Genomic DNA, 24573 nt, shown 5'->3' with positions numbered 1-24573 from the left:
TTAACTGATAACATCAGCCCTCCAACTCTGTTCTCCCTCAATATCGTGTTGACTACTCTGAGCCTTTTGTCTCTCCAGATAAATTTAGAATATGTTTGTCAATAGTCACAAAATAGTTTGCTCAGGAGGGGAAAAAGAAAAATAATGAAAATTAATAGACCACACATTTGAGGAAATGATAGAAGACTGTAATGCTGAAAATTAATGCATATTCTGAATGACAGCTGATATTGGGAAAGCAGCCCCTGAGTGGGATGCCTGAGTCTTCAGATCTCTGGTTAAGTGAAAAAAAAAAAAAAAAAATCTGAGTGCACTCAACTGGGCAGCTCATTCTGCGGAGCAAAACCAATGATTCTTATTGGAACATGATTCCCAAAGTTTATTCTATCCTTCATAGCAGCAGAGAAAGAGGAACCAAAAGATGTTTGAGGTGCAAATACATAACCCCCACCAAAGATAAAGGAATAATAGACTCAAAAATATTTCTCTGGAGCAAAAGAAGACTTTAGCCAAATGCATCACTTGGTATTTGAACAAAATAATAAAAATATAGCCTTGCTGAAGGCCATTGGCCAGATTTCTATGACTAATGATACAGGAATAAGGGAAAGCACAGTACACAGAACTATTAAATTATTACTCCAAAAGGATATGAATTTATCAGCAGAGAGATACTTAAATGCTTAGGTTTATTCCACTACCAGCCCAAACTTGTGAAACTATAAACATGTGGTTTCTTTCCTCTTCTCTTTCCAAAGACATTGCTCACCAAAATTGAAGCCCACCATATTGAAGAATTTGAAAAGAATTGGGAAATTGCACTAGTTCACTTACAACATAATTTTATGTGCATCCTTTGCATGTTCTACTGTTTACTAGATCTCTACCAACCCAACTGAACAACCTAAGTCTGGTATATATATTATATTACTCTCAATCTGTCTATCTGTATCTGACTATATACTATGTCACCAGTTGCTTTTCATGTCAATACATTTAGTTCTAATTTTTATAGAGTCTGCATGCAATATCATTAAAAAAAGATATTGCAAATTATTTAATAAATTAATAAAACCTCTATTCAATGTTTAGTATAAACACTCTTCAATGGATATTATTTTCATGTATATTGGTACATCATTTCATATTATTTAGGATATATTTCAAGATAAGGTATTTGTGAGTTGAATGGCATATATTGTTTGTTTTTATTGTCAGATACATCTTCAATTTAAGTTGTATAAATTATCTATTGAATACATTAATAGCATGTATCCCCCACCTTTTGAGCTCTTTCAATATATGATAACTCTCCCCATACTGTAATGAAACCAAAGTCTTTTTTTAAATTTATGTTACTATTTTTTATTTTTTAAAATTTTATTAATTTTATAATTTTATTATTTTTAATTTTTTGAATTTATATTACTATTAAAAAGATTGAGCATATTTTAGCTTTTAAAATTATTTCTCTTTGCTTCTGACTTTTCTTTTCTTTTGCCTTTTTCATAGTATTATTAGTTTATTAAAAACAAAACAAAACAAAACCCGTATCTGTCAACGTTCCGGGAAGATGGCAGTGTAGGAGGACCCTAAGCTCACCTTGTCTCACTGATACAACTAGATAACACCCATGTCAGAGTAAATGACCCAGAAAACAACCCAAAGACTGGCAGAACAGACACTCCATACCTAAATGTAGAGAAGAGGCCATATCCAAGAGGATAGGAAGGGCAGAGATGTAGTTCAGGAGACATATGGACTCGTGGGACTATCTACAGAAGGGAGAGATACCCTGAACATGGAAAAGCAAATGACCAGACCCTCACACAAAGCACCTCAGCACTAGGAACCCACAAGAAAATCACAGTGGCATAATTTCACTACTTCTTATAATCTGCAAGGCTTAACTCAACCTGGAATTTTAAAAATTAGTGGGCTTGGCTCTGGGAGAGCCGGGAGGATAATAGGAAATTGAGTCTCCTCCCTTAAATAGACAATACAACAAATAGGACTTTAGAGATATAGCATAAAAGCAGAGTTTGAAAAACACGAGGGGGTATATGGGAGAGTGAGTTGCCTAGTAATTTCAGGGCTTATGCTGGAGGGGCCAGGACTGATGGCAGATTTTTCAGGAATGAAGGAACTGCCTGGTGCCATTTCCCTTCCCTGGCCCCCAGCCTAGACAGTGAGACACCAGTGCAGTACTAACATTCCCTGAAATGACTTGCTAACACTAAACCCTATCCCTGTGTTCTGCTAGCAGGCCCCTCCAGCCAGGCCTTGGTTCCAGGTATCCCCCGACAACAGACCTGCACAAATCTAGCTAACACTGGATTTCCCCCCATTTCATTCTCCTGTAGACCTGCCTCCTCCAATATGGCCTTGGCTGGAACCCATCCAAAGTTGTGCCAAAAGCCTGTCAGGGTGCAAACAGCTCCAACAGGGACCAGCATGATTCCAAACTTCCTCTTGTCTCAGGGAGATGGTAAAATAACCACATAAACTAGTCCAACTGTGGCCCCAATAGTGGGCTGGAAGCAGACATCTGGTCTGACTACAGGTCCCACACAGTGACAAAAACTCAGGGGACAACAGAGGCAAAGCACCCAGCAGTTGGCTGCAACTACATCTATGGCAAATGTCTGGTCTGACTCAACTAAAGTCCAAGGCAGGCACAGACTGTCCCACTAACAATACAGGGACCAATGCCTACCCACAACAGGCAAAACAAGCCCATCATAGACAACTAGACTGAAGACAAAAGCAGTTCACCCATAAGGCAAAGTGACACACATAAGAGACACCCCTGCAACACCAGGTTCTTGTAAACGGGACACTGCACTGCATGGCACTACAAGACTTCTTCTTCATAAGGCCTTGTTTACTTTCAAGAACAAAAGACATAGCTGACTTTCCTAACACATAGAAACAGACTCAGAGAGTTGGACAAAAAGAGGAGACAGAGGAATAGGTCTCAAATGAAAGAACAAGACAAAATCATACCAAGAGAGCTAAACATAATGGAGATAAATAATATACCTAACAGAGAATTTAAAGTGATTGTCATAAAGATATTCACTAAACTTGAGAAAAGAGTATAGGACCTCAAATACACCCTTAACAAAGAGAGAGAAAACATAAAATAGAACCAATCATAGGGCAGCCCGGGTGGCTCAGCGGTTTGGCGCCGCCTTCAGCCCAGGGCCCAATCCTGGAGACCGGGGATCAAGTCCCATGTCAGGCTCCCTGCATGGAGCCTGCTTCTCCCTCTGCCTGTGTCTCTTCCTCTCTCTTTCTCTGTGTCTCTCATGAACAAATAAATAAAATCTTAAAATAAAAAAGAACCAATCATAGATGAAGAACTTAATAACTGAAATTAAAAATAAATCATGAAATAAATAGTAGATTATAGGAAACAGAACAGGTCAGTGGCCTGGAGAATGGAGCAACAGAAAGCAATCAAGCTGAATAGGAGAGAGAAAAGTTATAATAAAAATGAAAGTACACTTACAGAATTCAGTGACCCCATCAAGCACAGTAATATTCACTTTCTTGGGATCTCAGAGGGAGAAGAGAGAGAAAAGGGGGCGAAAAATTTATTTGAAGAAATAATAGCTAAAAACTTCCCAAATCTAGGGACAGAAAGAGAAATTAAGATCCAAGAGGCCCAGAGAACCCCAACCAAATCAACCCTTACAGATCCACACCAAGACACAAAGCAATTAAAATAGCAAAAAGCAGTGAATTTTAAAAGCATCAAGAGAAAAGAAAATAGTGAAAAAATCTTGAAAAAGAAATACAAACCTGGAGGTATCACAATCCCAGATTTCAAGAGGCACTACAAAGCTGCAGTAATCAAAACAGTATGATACTGGCACAAAAACGGGCACAGATCAATGGAACAGAAAAACAGCCAAGAAATAAACCCACAATTACATGATCAATTAATCTTCCCCAGGAGGGCAGCCTGGGTGGCTCAGTGGTTTAGCGCCAGCTTCAGCCCAGGGCGTGATCCTGGAGACCCGGGATGGAGTCCCACGTTGGGCTCTCTGCATGGAGCCTGCTTCTCCTTCTGCCTGTGCCTCTGCCTCTCTCTCTCTCTCTCTCTCTCTCATGAATAACTAAAATCTTAAAAAAAAATCTTCAGCAAAGGAAGCAATAATGTGCAATGGGAAAAAGTAGTCTCTGCAACAAATGGCCTTGGCAAAAATAGACAGCTACATGCAAAAGAATGAAACTGGACTACTTCTTTACACAATCCACAAAATAGCTCAGATTGGATTAGGTACCTAAATGTGAGACCCGAAATCAGAAAAATTCTAAGTGAGAGCACAGGCAGTAATTTCTTTTACGTTGGCCACAGCTATATTTTTATAGATACGTTTCCTGAGGCAAGGAAACAAAAGCAAAATAAACTACTCGGACTATATAAAAATAAAGAAACAATCAATAAAACTAGAAGACAACTGAGTGAATAGGAGAAGATATTTACAAATAACATATCTGATAAACGGTTAGCATTGAAAATATATAGAAAACTGATACAACTCAACACCAAAAAATTAAAATCCAATTAAAAAAGCACAGAAAACGTAAACACACATTTCTTCAAAGAAGAAATACAGATGGCCAACAACCACATGAAAAGATGCTCAATGTCACTGAACATCAAGAAAATGCAAATCAAAACCACAATGAGAGCACCTCACACCTGTCAGAATGGTTAAGATAAAAACATGCAAAAAACAAGTGTTAGCAAGGATGTAAAGAAAAAGGAATATTTTCAAAATTCAATTCATAGTTGTCTACATTTATTCTTTTACTTATTTTATTTTTTGTCTACATTTATTCTTAAGATAAATTTGAAAATAGATTTATATAATTGTTTTATATCAGATCATATTACTAAATTCTTATTTCGAATCATTTCTCAGCTATTTGTTTTAGAAAATGTAATTTCTCTAATAATATGAAAAGCAAGTTCAAAATGTATATAAAGAGAGAAATTTGGGAATACAAGGTATCATTTTAGAAAAAAATGTCAATCATTTCGTAAGATTGTTGACTGTTCATCTGCCTAGTTCTGCTTTGTGTTATATCTTCATCATTTTCAAATGCTTAACTGCAAATAAAGGTTGGTAGGTGCATGATTAAATTACACTCCAAGTAGAGTTGTCAGATTTAATAAAAAATAGAGGAGGATGACCAGATAATATTTTTTGTGCATAAATATGTTCCAAATGTTGAACATAAATCCAAATTTAACTGGAGTTCCATAGTTTATCTGGCAATTGTAACCCAGCACGAGGTCAAGTGCCATTCAATTTAAAGAGCCATCCTTAATTTCAAGTTTGTAAGTTTATCTTTCCTAAATTTCAATGTGTATTCAAAAATGAATTAGCTATAAAAATCGTTTCTATTTTACTCCTTTTATTTATTATTTTGAATTTTCAAAAATACATTTCCTTTAAAAAATGAAGTTGGTAAATGTTTGCTATCTTTGATTATCACAATAAAAAAACTGAAAACCTTATGTGTAACAGAGTTCCTATATAAAGTTAATGACGTCCCAAACCAGAGAACCTACAGGCATGCCCCTTAACTCCTCTACCTTGGAAAGAAAAGTACAATGCTCCTTCTCTGTTATAAACTTGTCCTGTAAAGCCCAGAGAGTAGATACCAAAGATGAATTCTGAAAGGGCCCAGAGCAAAATTTTCCTACATTCACTTTGGGCTAGTATGCCAAATATTTTATTCGGAATCAGAAAAAGAGTTGATCTACTCCAATAACGCCACCTTCAGTCAGAACACACTTACGAATTCACAAAATATAACAGTCCATTATATTTTCTAAAAATGTCTCTTTAAAAATGAAAAGAAGGAATGGAGGAAAAAGGATTGTACAAAAAATAAGATCTCAGATTTCAGATTTTGACCATTTGAAGCAGCAAGTTTAATCCAGCAAATGTAAATTGTATTTCCTTATATTATATTACAGATAAAGAGTGTAAAAGAATACTGTGCATTCTTCTTGTTTAATCTTACTTCGCATGGCAATCTTTTATATACTGCCTTTTGAGCATTTTTTCTTTATATCCTGTTCCATTCCCCCCTAATATTCAACACATCTTTGTTCCTTTCCATTTCTATGCTTTTCTGTGCTCCTTGTTAAACTAAATCCTAAAAGTGTCTAAAATGGTACCCATTCTTCTTCAGCATTAACAATTTTTCAAAATTATTGACAGCAAAAGGAGAATGTAGTTGTTCCACAAAATCACTGAGGGAACTGGAAATTAACATGAATGTCCCTTATTTGAGCAAGGGAAGTTTAACAGCTGCCAAGGATAACAGATTAATTTAAGTCATTTCTATAAACTCTTCACTCAAAAAGAATAGGAATGAATTGGATGGAGTCTATTTGACTCAACATTATCTTTGGCTTTCTGTTCTCTTGTAAATTCACCTCCTCAACTACCTGCTTACTAGTGCTCAGTTCCATTTGATCTTTGGGAAGTCAGAAACCTAGGGATAATTGTTAGATTTAACCCTTTTTTATTCTAATCCAATCCAGTCTGTAGTGGACATGGAGGAGCCATATAGCAGATAGATATGAGACATGCTTGCATTAATTTAAGAGTTTTTTGTTCAACAGATATATCTATATTGTATTTCTATATTAATAGTAGATGTACTTATTCTCAATTATTACCATTTAACTAACCCCATGCTTTGAAAGCATATTAACACTTTGTACAACTTAATAAGGGAATCATTTTTTTTTCTTAACCAGGATAGTTGAGTTGTCCTCAGCTTCTTAAAATATCCGTTTGGGAACAGGATTATAGTCTCATAAAATAATTCAGTACCATACTTGCTGTTTACTTAAAATTAAATGTAATAGACTGCTGTTATTAGAAATAATTGTTTCATTTAATTGTTTGAAATAAAATATAAACATCATTGTCATTTCAGTGTTTTTAAACATTTCAGAGATGTGTTCATATTATGATTTAGCCATATGCTCTTTCTTATTTTAAAAGGTTTACTAAAAAACTATGATTTTTCATTCTGTGAGCAAAATAAAATAGTGTGATATTTTGATTTATAATTAGAATTAAACTATAAATATATTTGGTCTTTGTCCACCATGCCTTGCAGAGTACTTAAAAGCCTTTGTTACCTTCTGAGGGAGAACCATAAAGGTGTCTCTTGCTATGTTAATGAGATGACTTGTGGACTCCAACTAAGGAAGGGGCTGGCTGTCAGGTGACCCAACTATGTGAGAGAAGGTTGGAACTTTGGGTCCCATCCTCCAGACCTTCAGGTAAGAGAGTGGGACTGGAGTTTGAATCAGTTGCCCATGGATAGTGATTTAATTGATCCTACCTTTAAAATGAAACCTCAATAAAAACCCAAAAAGAGCTGGTTTCTGAATTGGGGGAAGGGATCAGTCTTGAGAGATTGGCCTTTTAAACTATGGAATCTGATGCTCTGGTAGATAGTGGCAGAATTGGGCTAAATTGTAGGACATCCAGGTGGTAACTAGAGCCTTGCTTTTGGGGGGGAAATGAGGAAATCATCACACTCAAAGCGCTTTGGATTTGGCTCCAGAACAGTAAATAGATACCAAGAGTCTCATGAAGCCAATGGACTTTTCAGAATGCTTTATAGAATCTCTCTACATTTCATTGTTTTGATCATATTTATATTACAAAAGCATAAAAGCTGAGTGAGTGGGGATCCCTGGGTGGCTCAGCGATTTATTGCCTGCCTTCGTCCCAGGGCGTGATGATGGAGACCCGGGATTGAGTCCCACATCAGGTTCCATGCATGAAGCCTGCTTCTCCCTCTGCCTGTGTCTCTGCCTCTCTCTCTCTCTCTCTCTCTCTCTCTGTGTGTGTGTGTGTCTCATGAATAAATAAATAAAATCTTTAAAAAAACAAAAAGCTGGTGGGCTAGAGATACCAATATTGGGGAAATATGTCCACACTGATGGATAGATATATAATACATAATCTATAACTTAAATGCTTCTGAAATCACTTTATATCTTTACTATTATCTAAATAATTTTAATCCAAAGCCTTCATAGCAATCTCTCCACTCTTTCTTAGAAACACAAACATAAAAGAAGGAAATATTCTGAATTTGTTTTATGAAATGTTAATTTAGGTATATGCATGTTTTTGTGAACTGTCAGAGCTCAGTTTTCGATTTGTAGTATTCTCTTTCACTATTTGAATTAGTATTAACTTCCTGTTAATCAAAGAGGTATTATTTATGGGGGCTCTTTATATTTAAATATTCACCAGGAGAGTGATTTGCCTGTTTTAGTTTTCAGTGTTTTGTAAATCGATGTTTACATTTGTATTTAACTTTGCATTGTATTCTGATAATGTACTTAGAATTTTTTTAAATGAACTAGATTTTATTTATTTATTTATTTATTTATTTATTTATTTATTTATGATAGACAGAGAGAGAGAGAGAGAGAGAGAGGAGGCAGGAGACACAGGCAGAGGGAGAAGCAGGCTCCATGCAGGGAGCCCGATTCGGAACTTGATCCCAGGACTCCAGGATCGTGCCCTGGGCCAAAGGCAGGCGCTAAACCGCTGAGCCACCCAGGGATCCCCATGTGCTTAGAATTTTTTAAAAAACAATTATATGTATTTTCCTTCTGAACTAAATTAAGAATATTTTTTTAGTTTTCAATGAATGTTTCAATAGACTATATAATCTCAGTTGGAAAAAATTAGTAATACAAAAATTTAATAATATCTAATAGCTTCTTTGTAGTGAGCAATGAAATCAGCACTCCTTTCTTACACAAATTGGTACCAGCCATACTTTTATGTCCTTAAGTTCAATTGTATGAAGGTCTAAGCATAAAAATACGACCTTCTTGCTTCAAGAAACACTTTGCTTAGAAGATTGATTCAAACTAAAACATCTTGCTCTTTAAGACTTAAAGACTTGTCTTAATCCAAAGATGTTGTGTTATATACACTGTCCAATCCCAATGAATTTCCTGGCTTGCAAGACCTTAAAATAACCCAACATAAGTCCTAAAATCCTATAATAACCTTCCCATAATTTTCCTATTTGGAGATACTACTGAGACCACGTCAGCTGGTTTTCTTCCATATTTTAGTAAGTCTAACAGGCTTAACTACATCAATGTGTTTCGATTGGTAATCATTTGAGAGTCAACAATAGAAGTATGACTTTTTTAATCTCATCTATTTCTCTATTTTATTTAATGCTCTTAATCATACATTCTAATCATGCTAACTATGCTAATCAATATTAAGCATGTTATTTAGCCCTTATCTGGTGTATATATGTATGTATGTAGATATATATGATGGCTTGCATGTAGAAAGATATGATACCCCATCCCTGTATATACATCTTATATCTACAAAAACCGTACATATTTTTTGCTTTTTAAACTATATGAAAAATTTCGTATTTGAATATTGGAAATTAATCAATTCTTGTTTTAATGACTGATTTATATTAGCCTATTCTTTATGTTATTTTACCTTTTTTTTTTTTTAATCTTTCTTTTGGTGGTCTGATTGCCCTGTGTTTTATAACTCTTACTTTATATGTTTCTTAATAGAAAAATCCCTGGTTAAGGAGGTCAATTACTCTCTCCTTACTCCATAGCATTTTTGATAGCTTTAAATTTTTTTTCAAAAGTTAATTTTGTGGGACACCCAGGTGGCTCAGTGTTTGAGCGTCTGCCTTCAGCTCAGGGCATGATCCTGGGGTTCTGGGATTGAGCTCCACATTGGGTTCCCTGCATGGAGCCTGCTTCTCCCTATGCCTCTGTCTCTGCCACTCTGTGTCTCTCAATGAATAGATAAATAAAATCTTTTTTAAAAACAGTTCACTTTGTAATTTTGGTAGAAAATTGGACACTTTAAACACTATGTGAGCACAATTTTGCATTCCTTTTTCCTTCTTAAGTGTTGTTGTCATTGCTGTTTATTTGATAGCCTGGGTGCCTGTTTATTTAGTAACTTGCCTGGAGTAAACCAGTGAAATGTGTCCTCTCTTCAGTGTATATCCACTTATGCCATACATCAGTTTTGGAAAGTTCTTGCTACTATTTTAAGCGTGTCTTCCTGGAGTCTCCCCTGTGTCTGCTTAGCTTTGTCAGCTGTCTACTCAAACATCTGAGCCAGTAACTCTTGTATCCCTCCTCTTCTCCCACTGATGCAAGTGTGGTGTGGGGAGCCTATTCAAAGACCAGGTGGCTTTCAGTACTGACCAGTTTTACTTTCTGCTGGTTCCTCTCATTTTCCTCTGCATGTGTTCACATTCTCACAATCAGTCTGGAATGTATACAGTGGGCCAATCTATTCTCCGAATGAGCATGCAGCTTTCAAAAGACAAGTCTATGCAGTGAGTTTACCCCAGCTTCTTAGAGCAGACTCATCTCCTGGCTCTTCCTGTTAAATTTCTATCCAGTTTCTGGATTGTTGCGTGTCCAACCAAAGCTACCACCTCAGGTTCACTGAGATACTGGCTTTCTCTCTCCCACCCTTCGACACTGAGATTGATTCTCCTGTTGCCAATGCCTATGGACAAGGAGTTTTCCATGCTCTATATCAAATCAAGTAACTGCCATCTGATGGAAAAGTTACTCATTTTGGGGAGCATGCCCTGACCTGGGAAAACTACTGTGCTGACCAAGTTTGGGGCAAAGTGGGGAATAACTGGCCCAGACAGAAACTCCACCAATTACCCTGTGTTCTCATCCATTGTGAGGGTCAGGATTCTAAGATGGCCTCTGGTCCCTGACTCCTGGTGTTCACACCTCCTATCATCCCTCATTTAAATGTGGGCAGACCTGTAACTTGCTTCTAGCCCTTAGAATATGACAGTGGAAGAGATTATGCCGATGTAATTAAGGTCCCAAATCAACTGTATTTGCATTAATCAAATATACAACTACACATTTTGTTAGAGATCTGTAGTATTTACATGGTTAATCTTCAAAATAGTCTGATTAATTTGGAATAAGAGTATATGATCAAATAGTTTAATCTGTGCTTTACTCTCACCTCACATTTCAAAGTAATCCATAATAGTTATTCTGCACAAACTTTAGAAAAAGGGGAACAGGGACTTTTAAAAGAAATAAGCAGGAGCCAGGACACAGCACGGTGGAATGTGCACTTATGTACACACACACACACATGCACACACAATGGTCTGGAGTAAATAAATAATAACTATAGCCAAAACAAAATTTGAGAGAACATTAGGAAATAAAATACTGGTTTTTAGAGAGATGAGGACTGAGATGTAGATGAAGGTCCCAGAATGGCTAGGTCATTGTGTATGACTTGGCTATACACTGATCTAATATTTGTGTTTTGCTTTGTTAGTTTTTGTTTGTTTGTTTGCTTGTTTTTTTTTTTTAACTTTTGGTTTTCATTTGGTTTATTTCTTCTTCTTTTTTTCTTTAATAGAGACAAAGACTTTGTTGTTTTACCTTTGCAGGGTTGAAGGTAGGACATAAGTTCACAACCTCTGAGCAAAGAGAAAAATTGTACGATTATTTCAAATAATATAAGGAAGTTTTTTTTAATTTTTATTTATTTATGATAGTCACACACAGAGAGAGAGAGAGAGAGAGAGAGAGAGAGAGAGACATAGGCAGAGGGAGAAGCAGGCTCCATGCACTGGGAGCCCGACGTGGGATTCGATCCCCGGTCTCCAGGATCATGCTCTGGGCCAAAGGCAGGCGCTAAACCACTGCACCACCCAGGGATCCCTATAAGGAAGTTATCTCAATAAAACTTAATACTTGTAAACTAACTAGGTATATAAAGAAACTCCATTATCATGGCAAATGTAACTAAATAAAGATCATCTAAGAGTATTCCTTTCTAAAGCATTCAAATGAGCTAATGTAAAAAATATGGTTAAAACTGTTGTGAGGAGATACGGCATCTAAACAAATCTATGAATTCTTGGTTAATGTAGGTACATAAGAATAATTAAAAATTCAACTAAAAATAATTTTCTTTTTGCATCGACATAAGTATGCTATTTCCTAAGGATAATGGTGAATAATGTAGACATTCTTCAAGCCTTGTGTGTCTATTATTCTAGATAATAATCCCTTTTCATTAAGCATCACTCTTCTTTATATCTTAAAAAAAGATATATATCCTACACATAAAGTTTTAAATTCCAGATAAGACATATGAATGCTACACATTTCTACTTAATTAGATACAAGTATTTTCTTTTATTACTCACTTTTTTCTACTTTATCTTCCTTTATTTGAATGCCTTTTTCTCTGTATTGCTGCTCCATAAGTCTTAACCAAAAATTACTTATTAAGTGCCCTCATGTGGATTCTTACTAAAAAGATGTACCAATAGGCATGTTCTAAAAATTTTAAAGAATGATAAATTTACCTTCTGAGAACTAAGATTTCAAATGAAGCAGGGAGAATACAAATGGAGGAGGAGGAAAAAATGAAATACAGTAGAGAAAAAAATGACTAAAAAAAAATACATCAGCACAAAATGTTTGCTGAAAAAAGCAAGTTAGGGAGATGGCTGAAATGGTGTCACACATATCTACTCAAAGCTTCATTATGAAAAAATAATCATCAGAATGACGAGAACCATAGAAATTTGATATTTTGGGAAGGGAATAAACTATAATGTACTAAAGAGTAATGTGATAATTGAAGTGAAAGTCAAATTTAACAGGATCTTCTGATAATAAAAGGTAGGTGCATATTATAAAAGATACGGAAAATAGGATTTACATTGGTTTAAGAAGTATTCTATGAATAGAAAAATGTCACTGTGAGCTGGAGTTCCCAGGAATCAGTACTGGGCCCATGTATTAGTCAGTGGAGGTGGCTATAACAAAACAGGATAGACTGGGTGGCTTAAACAACAGACATTTATTTCTCATAGTTCTGGAGGCTGGAATCAAGATGCTTGGCCTACTGGGTTCCCAGTGAGGGCTTTCTTCCTGGCTTACACATAGCTGCCGCTAGCTGTGTCTCCACCTGGAGGAGAAAGAGAAAGCTAGCTCTCCTGTCTCTTAAAAGGGTACTATTTCCATCATGAGGATCACTTTCATGACTTCAATTAAATCTAATTACCTCCCAAAGCCCCATCTCAAAATACCATACCATAGGGGATTTAAGCTTCAACATATAAATTTGAAGGAGAAACAAATATTCAATCCCAAACAGCCCATTACTCTTCTCCCTCCAGGTGATTTTCAATCACTATGTGCCAATGATATTAAATCTCAAATCTCCAACTAGATAGTCTTCCTATGCTCCAAATGTGCATATTAAGCTTTTTTTAAAATATTTTGCTTCAATATGTCATTACAGACTGAAACCATGGTTAAGTTTGAACTCTTTACCCGTTTGACTCTTTTCACTAAATGAGGCCTCTATTTATCTTCCAAGTTGCTTAATGCAGTATATTGTCTAATGATGTGAACTCTTCTGAATTTTTTATCTTATCTGTTACATCACTATGCTCTGCTCACGTTCACTTCAGTATTTTTCTGAATTCAATGTGCTTCATTTCATGGCTATTTCTACATACTGGCTTAAGTTATCATTAGGATAGCAATATCTACCAAACTGATTTTCCTACTTCTAATCCTATAAAACACAGATCGGTTATCAACACATCAGCCACACATATTTTTTTTGAAAATGACAATCCAATTGTGCCAGATTTCTACTTAACAGCTTTGTTAGTGGGCTTCCATTGCCTTCAGGTAAAATTCAGATGCCGGAACAGGATCACGAGGACATGTATTAAGGCTGCTGTCTATCAATCTATTATTAACTATTCTGGCCATTCTAGTGAACTTAGAATTCACATTTGCTTCCTTAGTTCCTCAATTCCCCAAGAATTTTCTCACCTCACAACTTTTACATATGTTGTTCTATCTGCATGGAAGATTGGACCTATTTTCCATATGTCTATATCTAAATTTATCCTTCAGGTGTCAGCCTAAAGTTCACTAAATCAAGAAGATTACATTGATGCCCTAATTCAAACTAAGTTTTCCCAGTGATTCTTTTCAAGTTCATCTGTACTCTTCTTTCATAAAATTTATCATCATAATTCCTTATGTTAATTTGTCTCATGTCTTTGTACCCTTATTCAAAATATCATAGGCTTCATTAAGGCAGACTTTTTTTTTTTCTCTCTCTCTATTTCATTCACCAATGCATTCCTGAAACCCTGGGGATAAAAGTGTCTAGCACATAGAAGGTACTATTTTTTATTGACTAAATGAATTTAGCAATTTAAAAAATCTGCAATACTAAAAATTATCACCAAAGAGTACAGATTATCCAGACTTTAAAAAAGTGAATGTGAAGAGATAAAATGCTTTAACCTATCACAGTAAGCGTCTTGAAATCCGAGGAAAAATTTGCCAAAATGTGATCTGTTTTGTTGTCAATGCTCTGTATAAAATATAAAGAAGAGAATCATCTATAAGTATTTTTGACATCCTCTAAATCAGTGTGTTTTTTTCTACTAGTCATTAATAGAGACATATAGGATGTATGTGTGTGGGTGAGAGTAGGGAAAGGACACCAAGAAAGAAATTTAGCATAAGAACTAGATTTATTTATTTATTTATTTATTTATTTTTTTAATTTTTATTTATTTATGATAGTCACAGAGAGAGAGAGAGAGGCAGAGACACAGGCAGAGGGAGAAGCAGGCTCCATGCACCAGGAGCCCAATGTGGGACTCGATCCCGGGTCTCCAGGATCACACCCTGGGCCAAAGGCAGGCACTAAACCGCTGCGCCACCCAGGGATCCCAAGAACTAGATTTAGAGGGACGCCTGGGTGGCTTAGTGGTTGAGCATCTGCCTTCAGCCCAGGGTGTGATCCTGAGGTCCTGGGGTCAAGTCCCACATTGGGCTCCATGCATGGAGCCTGCTTCTCCCTCTGCTTGTGTCTCTGCCTCTCTCTGTGTATCTCTCATGAATAAATAAATAAAATCTTTTTTTTTAAAAAAAGAAATAGATTTAGAAAAACAATGAGTATGGCATTAATTACCTGAAACAACTCAAGTGTATATGATTTAATAATTAAATTTTTGAGTAACTCAGAGCAGTTTCAATAAATTTCCTTTCCAGACCTATGAAGTCCCTGTCAATCTTTGGCTACACCCACTACTGTGTAACAGAACTCGTGGAGGTAATAGGCACATTTGCTCCACTGATTGCAGTACCCTCTCCATAGGCCAGATATTGCCACAACTGACATGTGCATAATTCCACCAGAAGCCAGTGGCAGTTTTACATGATTAAAGATGGCAGAATCAGGGCCACACATACATTTCCATGCAAATGTGCTTGAGAAAATAGCTTACAATACATTATGTAAACATATTTAGAATGAATAAACACACTCAGCTAAATTTTCAAACATCTGTTCAAGCTTGTGGCAGCACCCCAAATTTGCATACCTAACTCCTTTTTAAATAGGGCTTAATTTTGCCCTCCATATTATTAGATCATAGTAGCCTTTTAACTCCAAAATACGTAACTGTCATTGTGGCACTGATTCTGATTATCATTTTTTTCAATCCAACTGCTCTCCCTTTTAGCTTTAGACTTGCTTCTGTGCTTCTTGTGAGAGAGAAAGGTCTATGACTGAGGGAAAACTTTTATGCATATTACGATTCAATCCATGTGTTATCAGGAAAAGAATTGAGACTTGAATTATTTGCATAACTTTGCTGCTAGCCATATACAAATACAGAAATTCTAACCACAAGATGCATATTATGCCCATTTAGTGGCATAAACCTGCCACTGTTGTAGTTTATGTATCCTAGAGTTCAAACAGTGGTGTAGTACCAATGTTTTGTTTTCTATTTTTATTTAGCATGCTCTTCCATAGTCTCTATTGGTTTCTGCTGAAACTCATGCAAATATATAACATATGATCTAAGTACAAGCACCAGAGCTTAGTTAGAAAGCAAAATTTCAGAGCAAGAACTCTAGCTTTCTGTCATACAGAGTAATGAAGCTGAGCTTCTTACAAAGAAATTCTGGAACAGACAAGCAAAACTCATTCGTTTCTTTGAATAAGACCTGTTTTAAAAACATACTGCTTTCATAGGTTATTAAGTTTAAAGAAAAAAAAAACATGAAAAATTGGAATATACACCACTCCCAAAAATACATTACTTTGGCATTGAAATTATTTTCAGCTAAAGGCAATTGAAAAGCAAAAAATGCAGGAAACCTCTCTCAACCTTCTCTTTCTACCTAAAGATAGAAATGAATTCTCCTTTTATTAGACACAGACTCTTATCAGCTCATTTGCAACAAACGAACAAAAACCAAAACTTACTCCACTAGTTCCATCCTATATCTTTATCTTCCCACCATTTTCTACTCATGGAAGCCTACGATTGCTACCCTTTGTCCAGTCATTCTTCTACAAATGTATTTTTCTTTGTTGAAGATGCTATATAAACCAGAGTTCCAGGCCAACACTTTGAGTTATTCTTATTTTTAGGTTTCTCTCATATGATGTGCACTGCATGCATTAATAAACCACTTATTTTTCTATTATTAATTTTTATTTTTGTTAAAGAGCTCCAGCTGAAAACATAAGGTGGATAAGAGGTGAGGCTTTGCTTCCTCTCTACAAACAGTGCTTCTTAGAAACTTGCTTTTGTTGTACTGACTCTTAGAGAAAAGACTGGATTTCTCATTTTTGAATCTTTAAAATACGGGGTGCCTGGGTTTCTCAGCTGGTTAAGCATCTGTCTCGGCTCATGTCATGATTCCAAGGCCCTGCAATCAAGCCCTGCTTCCTGCTCCCTGCTCAGTGGGAGCATGCTTCTCCTTTTTCCTGCCCCCACCCCCCCACCTTTAAGGTCTCTCCTACTACTCTCTCTCTCTCTCTCTCAAATAAATATCTTTAAAAAATGATATTCTCTCCAAAATCTAGTTATGACTTTAAAAAATAGAAACAAACAATGTAAATATTATAAACAGGTATGGGAAAAAATTATTAGAATTCATTTCAAGTCAAGTCAAAGTCCTTTATTCACATAATCACTCACTCACCACATTATTACTTGGACCTAACACTCTCAACAGTCTTTGAGGACATGTGATTTAACTAAATAAAGTTAGTTTCACAAACTAACTTTCAATTTCACAAATACATTTTAAGAGGGATGTAAAGAAGAGACTATTAAAATATATCTTGGCAATCCTATGATAGCACACTAATCCAAAACTCAAATATGTTACCAAAAGTTTTCATTGATTAAAGGTATCGGAGTCTTCAACAACCTCTGTAAATGTGCAAGATGTGTTAGGAAAGCCCTTTAGGGGCCTCTAAACCACCCCATCAGCTGGATTAATACCACAAAGTGGCTTTGGTTAATTCCCCTAGAGTCAACAACTTGCTCAATTTGAAATTTTAACCAACAGCTATTTCAGAAATAATGAAAGTACTATTTTTTAAGTCTCTTAAGTTTTGGAATAATTTGTGACTCATCAATAGATAATTAATACAACATATTTTACCTGGAAGTGTGGTGCTGTTTTAACTAAAACAAATGTGCAAGGCATTGGCTTTGGGAGTGCGGGTCAAGCAGACCACAGAAATGCTGAATGGCCTCAGGAAATTCCTTCTTTTTTTTTTTTTTTTTTTTTTTTAATTTGCCATGGTGAAGAGGCCATGTATAGTCACTCCAACCAATGGTCCAAGTGAGTTCCACCCTTTTTTTATTTGAGAGAGAGAGTGTGCATGCACGCACATGTGCACAAAAGTGGGGGGAGGGGCAGAGGGAAAAGGGAAAGCATATTTCTCACTAAGCAAGGAGCTGAATGTGGGCCTCGATCCCAGGACACTGAGATCATGACCTGAGCCAAAGGCAGACACTTAACTGGCTGAGCCACCCAGGTGCCCAGGCCTCAGTAAATTCTTAATGAGAATTGAGAAGATAGTAAGGAAGTTGTTACTGGAGGCTACATAAATGGGCAGGAAGCTCAGTAACATGGTCATCTGTAGCATATGCTAAGTAGAAAATATATCTGATGATCTGCTGTATCTGATGATCTGTTGGATTTGGCTAAGGAAATGTTCATGTTGAAAACACTAGTTATTTTAGGCATATATGAGAGGTTTAGTCAGAAAATGTGCCAAATAAAGTAAATGATTAGTTTTAAGCAGAATTTAGAAGATACTTAAGGGATTAATGGGATCAAATTAAAGCAATTTTTCATGACTACTCTCCCTTAATAAAAGCTCCTCAAGTAAAAAAGGGCTTCAAGACAAAGGTCAAATTCATAGCACTTCCAATAAAACCTAGACTGAAATTTAAAATCTCAAAACTGAGGCATGAAGATCCTTTATTGAAATTTTGAAAAGACTGAAGTGCAGGCATGGTTGGGCTTCTAAGAATCTCAAGAGTATGCTTATTAAACCAATCTTAAACAGACAAAAAAGGCTTTTAAGTAACTAAATGTGTTGTTTGCATATTAAACTATCAGCACAAAGTATAAAAGAGTCAAGAGTGAAATAAAATATGTGGGAGTTGTCTAATGAATTAAATGACATTTCAGTTCACAGAAATCCCACAAACTTTTTAGGTCAACTAAACCACCTCACACGGGGGGGGGGGGGGGGGGTTATCTGTAATCTGTAGGTAAGATATCTGTAATCTGCAGGTCTCAGTTCAAGAGAAATTGTATTCAAGGAACTGAATCTCAGAAAACACATATGTGATTTAGTACAAACTCAGAAATGTTATAGATAACCACATTCAAGAATCTCTGCTGAGCTGTATTAAATGTGTGACCTAGGAAAAAGTAGACATGTTATATAATCCTAGTATAATAACTTTAAAATTTATTTGATTTATTATAATTGATTACATTCATGAATATTTAACTGATAGGGTGCCTGGGTGGTGCAGTCTGACTGCAGTTAAATGTCTGACTCTTGGTTTCAGCTTTGGTCATGATCTCAGCAGTCTTGAGATCAAGCCCCACAGGGGGCTCTGTGCTCAGTGTTGAGTCTGCTTGAGAGTCTCTTCCCCTCTACCCCTCCCCATTGCTCTTTCTCACTTTTCTTGAATAAACAATAAATCTTTAAAAAAATATATTTAGCAGAACCTGAAGAGACTCATCTGCATCTAGAACTGATTTGGATGCTGAGATCCTAATCTTTGAACCAATGATGAAATGTAATGAAGCTTTTGGGGGGCTTGGAGGCCACCAAGTCTATTTTTCATGTGAGGGTGGTATAAGTAATTTATAACGAGTGGGCAGATACTATTATGTTAAAATAGTCACAGTATTTTTGCTACTTCTTTTTTTTAAAGATTTTATTTATTTATTCATGAGAGACATAGAGAAAGGCAGAGACATAGGCAGAGGGAGAAGCAGGCTCCATGCAGGGAGCCTGATGTGGGACTCAATCCTGGGACTCCGGGATCATGCCCTGAGCCAAAGGCAGACGCTGAACTGCTGAGCCACCCAGGCATCCCATTTTTGCTACTTCTCTCACTGAGAGAGAGAGTTTTATTTTTCTCTCTGTGATGGCTGGTTCTGTCACTGATTTACAAATAAAACACTATAGGAGTGACACTGTCAATATCCTGTACTAGATCTTAAGTATCTGGCAGCTTTTGTCTCTTGGAACAGTAGCTCAAAGACCAAAGGCTGCCAAAGAGTCCAACTATCCTGAGAGTGCCATGATGAAGAGGTCACGTCAGTGACTCCAATCAATAGTCCAAGTGAGTTCAGCCTTCCTGCTAGCCCTGCCAAGGCATCCAAGATGTGAACAGAGCCAATTTGGACCCTCTATACCAGTCCATCAGCCAAATGAATTCCAGTAAGTGTCCCCAGTCAATGCCATGTGGAACAAAAGAATGACTATGTGAGAAATGCCCAGACTTTTGATGAAACAAAATAAAAATGAAAACAAAAATTATGAAAAATAATTTTTTTCTGTTTAAGACACTCAATATTGAAGTAATATTTTAGAAAAAAAATAGATAATCAGAACATGGGATTATAAAGGTCTTACTTTGGAGTTATGTAAAAATAGACACTTAAAAAATATAAGATAGTGTTTGAAAGTTGTTTCTTTTGTTTTGTTTTATTGTTGTTTTATTGTTGTTTTATTGTTTTATTGTTGTTTTATTGTTTCTCAGTCCAGATCATCTTGGTACTACTTTCTTTGATTTTAAATAGGTTTGAAATTCTAAGTCATTAAAAGATACTGATTATAGTATGCAGAGTATTCATATTATAGGCTACTTTTAAAGAATGGGGACAAATGTAAGAACGATATTAGCAGTTAATGTCTAGGGATACTGACAATAAAAATCTGCAAAATACTGCATTGGCTTACTTTTTAGAACAGACATTAATAACCATTTACAGAGTTCTTTTGAGATAAATAATGATGGGTATCTTAAATGGCACTTTTATATTTATTATTAGGTAAATCATAAATCTAATTTTGAACTGCAATTTTCTTTTCCTTTTCAATGATTACTTAATTTGTAATATTTATTTAATACTAGATCAAGGATTCTCCCAATTTGAACTTACAAAAAAGTAGATAAAACATACTCTATCCTTTCATAAGCTTATTTTTATAACTTTAGTAATGTATAGTAACTAATAATGAAAGACTACATTAACAACATTATAAATTACATTTTGAATATATATTAATTGTAATGAATAAATCATACTAATTATAAGAAATGCATCTCATTATAGGAATGTTATTATAAAGTCATTTTTAAAAGAATAATACACATTTAATAGATTTTGCAAAAAAAGATAAAAACAGTTGGAAATCTGAAAGAAGGTAGCAAGGTTATATTTGAAGGATAAATTTAGGAAGTATAATTTTCCCAAGTTTGTAAATGTCTATTCTATTATTGTGCCATGTAAAGATGTCACTGAATCCAACTGTATATTTTCAATATACAGCTTATATGATTCATACACGGTCTTAGTGAAATATTGATACAGTTTTTGATCAGTAACTATAGGATTTTTTACCCTAGAAAATACTTCCATGCAGATTCTATGTCATCAAATTCACTTGTATTTTATTTGTCCACAAAATATTCATAACCTTATATACATTTATCATTTAAGTGTGCATGTGATAATTATAATCATTAACATGACATTTAATATGAATTCTATATACTAACTTACTTTATTGATATTATTGTTTATGTTTACTGAAAATAATTTTCAATTCTTATTTTATGAATGTGTTAATAACTATACACAGAAGAATTTTGACATCAGAAGTTAAAATCTATTAGTTATATTGGAATATTTCAAGAATAAATAGAATTCCCTAAGTCAGTAGGTTTTGATAGAAGCAATATATTTAATAAGCAAGAAAAATATGCAATTCCTTTTAAATATGATATTTAACCATATTGATTATTCATGCTCTTTGAATTATGGTAGATAGAGCATATAGTTTTACTTCAATCTTAATAGTTTCTTGCTAAATGATTCATAATCTCCTTACACATTTTAAGCCATGGTAGAGAAAGGCAACTAAGTTGGTAAGGTAACTAAGCAATGAAAGGTAGAAATGTAAGAATGAGATTCATGACTTTCTTCTCCTAAACTGTGCTTTCCATTATACTCTTGATTGTCTCTAAAGGAAATCACCACTAGGGACCACAGAAAACATTTCATCTATGGGATCAAGAAAATGAATACATTTTTTAACATTTATATGTAATTTATATATATTTAAACATACTATATATTTAATATATATTAACTTTCTATATATATATATATAAATTGAAACCAAATCCATTAATGTTAAGTCCATTTATTTTTCTGGATCCAATACTAGGATTCCCATCCCTCATTCCCAAGAACATATCCTATACTTCCAATATTGTATTGGTTGGAAGCAAAGTCCCTTTCTACTGAAAAGGACTCACAGATCTCCATGCCATTAGCATGGTTTTAATGATAATATGCTACGTTCTTAGTGTAGGCAAGATGTTCTAGGAGTGTTGAAGATGAAACTCCTTAGAATTTGGATTCCTTTACCTTTCATTTTTTTAAAATATTTATTTATTTATTCATACGAGACACAGAGAGAGGCAGAGACATAGGCAGAGGAGAAGCAGGCTCCTTACAGGGAGCCTGATGTGGTACTCGACCCCCAAATTGGGATGACGCCCTGAGCCAAGGGCAGATGCTCAACCATTGAGCCACCCAGGCATCCCTCCTTCATATCGTAAAAGTATATATTATATAATCATGAATATTATTAACAAATTAGTACAATCCCTTTTGTTATATCAATATTTATGTTGATTTCGCATTTCAATAGGTATAACTGATTCAGAAGGAATGGAAAGCAAACATAGCTGAGTATTACCAAAAAAAGAACTGGCTGTATTTTTGCTTCATATAATAGAGTCCATAGTCTTCAGTGAAGCTTGTAGCTACTGCTTTGGGACAAGCTGTCTGATATTTCCCTTCTACCCTGATTGGAGAAAAACTATAACCCTACATCTCCGGTGGAGCTGCACACTTTTGAGACAAGTTCTTATTCCTCTTCCATTTTACCATCGTAAAATGCTAGTGATGAGAAATCTAATTTCCATTCCTTTTATATTGAGGGACCATAAGCATTGGCAATAAAATAAATAACACGAAAGACATCTGCTTTTCTTATTTTTAGGTAAAACAGAAACTGGGAGTACAGTAACCAGATCATAGTCAAGTGGTAGTCCTCAGTATCATCAATACACTCAGTCTGACAAAACTTTTCCCCATACCCTAAAGTTATATATATGCACAGGTAAATAAAAGTTGCCTTTATTTGTAGAACTTTGAGATAACTTGATAAAGATATTTGGAAGATTATGTCATTAATATTTTTCCCATATTTTTTACTAAGAGATGATGCCAATACAGTCAAAGTTCACGAATATGTTGATTTTAGGATCAAGATTTGGGTGAGAAATTTGTATCTTTTAGTTTGATGCAAATTTGAGTAGTTTATTTGAGTAGAATAAATATGTACCAGAATAGTTTATGAGCATTAGTTTGAAAGAGATGTCCTACTTGGCTTAAAAGAAAGAAATGCTTAGACTGTGTTATTAAAGATTTAATTGTCAAGAGGAAGATAAATGTGCAGATTTTGATATTTAAATGCACTAACTGTAAATAAACCTAGACAGATTTATCTCCTTTTTCTCTATTTTTTCCCAGAATTTTTTGGTACAGTTTTTATGTGTCCCTCTTCTCTTTTTTCTTGTAAGTAAAAATGGCTCTCTAGGCAGTTACCAAAGCTACTAGTGGTAAAATGAGGTGGGGTGAAGACATACAGAAGGTTTGAGTAGTAAGGGACTTAACATAAAATCTACTTCTGTTCTCTCATTCAACTGGTGATTAAACTGACGTCCAAAGGAACTAAATTCCATTTTGAATTCAAACAGCTGGATTCCTGATTGTCTCCCATGTATTTATTATTCAAAAGGGGAAGAAAGAGAAAATAAACAAGAAATGGAATGGAAAAACTATAAATAAAACAAAACCAAAACCAAAAATGCCTCTATTCTGATTTTCTTCATGAAAATTATTTCATTAATTCTGAGTATTGCTTCTTTCTTAATTCTGAATTCCTCAAACAGTTCATTTAGCTTTTAATTTTATAATTATACATTATTTCAATAATTCTGGCATTGTTCATCTTTCCTCATTAGTTCATGTAACATATATGTTGAGGGCATACAATGTTTTCCAGCAAGTGCTATGCTGGTAAAATGGTCCTTAACTTAAAAAAAATGACTAGATTCTATTATGAAACGTGTACAATTAAATATATTAATAGAGGAAATGATAGGTACACATATAGATGCATGTAAAATATGCATTGAGAGAGGTTGATTTCAGTAAAGTGTGTAAATATCTGAGTGCCTTTTTTCTTTTTGGCACTGTGCATCTCCCTAGAGATTCCATAAATTAATAAACAAATCAGACAAGCTACTTGACATGTAGCATAGAAATAAGCATGCCGACAAAACATGCCAGGGTAATATGAATGCGATTGGCAGTAGGGAAAGAACCAGATATATCCAGATACATCCAGGGGCTGTGCATTTGAAAGGGTAATATCAGACTTGAATCTTCAAAGGCATGTAAAATTTGGCTGATGAAAAATGAAAAAGGAGCTCTGCAGAGAAAGGAATAATAATGAGAATGATACAGACAGGTAAGATGGTGTGGTCAGGAAACGAGAGCAGTTTTATATCTTTAGAATGTAGTGGTTAAAGGAGAAATAGGAAAAAGAGGACAAAACAAATTATCTGAAGGAAAAAACTGAGTAAACCTTTGGTTTTTATATTGTATACAATAATATTTTAAAGATAGTATATTTTTGTGCTAGTCTCTCTCATGTAAGTATTAATAAGAAAGGACCAGGAATTATTCCAGATTTTTTTTTTTTTTGCTGACTATATGAAATTACAGAATATAGATCCAAT

General features: G+C 35.1%; 1 long non-coding RNA gene across 1 annotated transcript in view; it reads right to left on the bottom strand.

The window, feature by feature from the left end:
- Positions 1-12928: 12928 nt before the first annotated feature.
- LOC140611932 (uncharacterized) overlaps positions 12929-24573 on the bottom strand; it is a 30551-nt gene continuing 18906 nt past the window's right edge. Inside the window, exon 3 of the long non-coding RNA XR_012013254.1 lies at positions 12929-13055. This is a non-coding gene — a long non-coding RNA (uncharacterized lncRNA). The remainder of the gene's footprint in view (positions 13056-24573) is intronic.

This window comes from Canis lupus, chromosome 1 (genome assembly GCF_048164855.1).
Source record: "Canis lupus baileyi chromosome 1, mCanLup2.hap1, whole genome shotgun sequence".
In the NCBI taxonomy this organism is placed as follows: domain Eukaryota; kingdom Metazoa; phylum Chordata; class Mammalia; order Carnivora; family Canidae; genus Canis; species Canis lupus.
This window is presented reverse-complemented; position numbering and strand designations above follow the sequence as displayed.